Consider the following 2,499-nt stretch of genomic DNA (forward strand, 5'->3'; position numbering starts at 1 on the left):
AAATATGGTGAAATTCACTTTTGTGGAATTGAAAAAAGTTGATTCTCCTCCATGAAGAGGTTGAGAATAGAAAAGTAATTATCTAAAATTGGGGAGAAGAGGACGAAGGGAGGGACAAGGGAGGAAAGGAAAGGTTAGTCAACAGGCACTAAATTACGGTTAGATAGGAATAATAATTTCTGGTGTTTTTCTTTTCTTTTTTATCTTTATTTTATTTTTATGTGGTGCTGAGAATCGAACCCAGTGCCCCACACATGCTAGGCGAGCGTGCTACCACTTGAGCCACATCCCCAGCCCCTTTCTGGTATTTTATTGTACAGAGAAATGACTACAGATAACAATACATGTTTTAAAAATATAGAAGAAAAAATTTTGAAGGTTTTTACCATATCCAAGTTCAATGGTGCACACCTGTAGCCCCAGCTACTAGAGAGGCTGTGGCAGGAGGATCATTTGAGCCCAGAGGTTCAACATCAGCCTGGGCAACACAGTGAGACCCATCTTTTTAAAAATAAATAAATAAATAGCTGTCAATTATTAAATTAATCATACTGCATAATTATTAATGTTTTCACCACAAATAAATGATAAACATTTGAAGAAACTTGTGTCTACCCTCATTTGAACTTTGCATAATGTATTCATATATCAAAACATCACATGGTACTATAAATATGTACAATTTTTAGGTGTCAATTAAAAAATTGCTCTAAAATGTATATTTGGAGAAAAAATCTAACACATTTTAAATATTGGGATACTACATGGCTATATTGCCAAAAATTGGCTTCTTGCTCAATTTATTCATTCACTGATCAAAGGAAAAATATTGGCATGGAATATTAAAAATTATATTTAAACAAAACAGCATGGTTTTAAGTAATAAAATACAGTTACTGCAATCAGAGTGGATTAACAATTCTTTTCACATTTTCTCCAAAATAAAGACATTTTGAAGTAGCATCTTAGCATAAAAAGTAATCTTCATTGAAAAACACTTGTATAATTCCTGTTAAGCACAAACACCCATAACATTCCAACAGGGTCATCAAATTCCTGCTAGAATTTCTACACTACATAAATGTGAGTTATAATTTTAGAAGTTTTAGGAAAATATTAGAAATAACCCTGAAGCAGTATTAATGTTATTAATTTTTAAATATTATGTTAATTGGCCATGGTGATGCATACCTATAATCCAAGTGACTGGGGGAACTAAGGCAGGAGGATCGTAAGTTCGAGGCCAGCAATGGCCACTTAGCAAAACCCTGTCTCAAAATAAAAAATAAAAAGGACTGGGGATATAGCTCAGGAGTAAAGTTCCCCTGGGTTCAATCTCTAGCACAAATAAATAAATACATAGCATACATATATAAATAAATAAAATATTGTGTTAGATTCTTATCTTTATTTTAATCATCATTTTTAATAAATAAAATTCATAGTCTAAATTTATTAGACATTCTTTACAAATGGCAGAAATAATTAAATGCTACATAGGAGGCTCATTGAGATGCAAAATATTGGTTTCTTACAGGCCATAGACATAAGAACTCTTGGGCAGAGTTCACACCAGACTCACATTCCCATGAGTAAGATTGAGTGCTTATGAAATCAGGAATATTACTGCTCTATTACTATTATTTCATTAATCTATAGATTTGGCAAAAAAATATAGACTGTACATCACTCCAAGTTTTATTTATGTTGCCTCAATGTTCAAAGTTACATATATTCTTTAGCAAGTTGATTTATTCCTTTAATTCTATTCAATCAGGAAAAACAAGACAATAATAAAGGAAAGCACCATTTACACAATTGATCAGAGTCATGAAGGAAAATGGAAGGCCTGAACAAAATGATTATTGAGAAGACTTTATTAAAATATTTATAAAGGTGTGATAAGATTTATAGGAATCCATTAAAGAATAGTGAAATATCCTGAGACAAGTAACATCATAGGATTCATTACAACTGCTGATCTGAAAAGTCCAAAAGTATGGTTGGAGTGAATGCAGCGAACTGTAACTACAGGAGCTGGGCCTTCTAAAAAGGTTTCTCTGGTCTTTGGTAGAGGAATATAATCTTTGCCAACCTCAGTGCAAGCACTATTGTTTCCTTTCTGTCAAAACTAAAGCCATTAGTTCAACCTTAAGAACATATATTTCATTTTTTAAATGTCACTACAAACAATGTCACAATAACCTTACTGAATCTATGCTGAATCAAAATTGGCATTTTTTTAAAACAAAAAGTGTTTACAGAATAGCGAATAAATTGCTTCTTGCATTTTGAATTTAAGGTCACAATATACAGTGATTCAGATGGACCTCATCATTACTCAATGGATCTACCTTTATGACACTTCCTCCCAACTATACCATACATACTGACGTCTGTATAAGAACAGAAAGTTGATAAAGTGCAAAAGTTGAACATTCAAAGGATAGAATTTAAATTTGTATCTCTCATCTTAATCATAATATCCAAGAAATAGCA

Source organism: Callospermophilus lateralis, chromosome 4 (assembly GCF_048772815.1).
Source record: "Callospermophilus lateralis isolate mCalLat2 chromosome 4, mCalLat2.hap1, whole genome shotgun sequence".
NCBI classification, from domain to species: Eukaryota; Metazoa; Chordata; class Mammalia; order Rodentia; family Sciuridae; genus Callospermophilus; species Callospermophilus lateralis.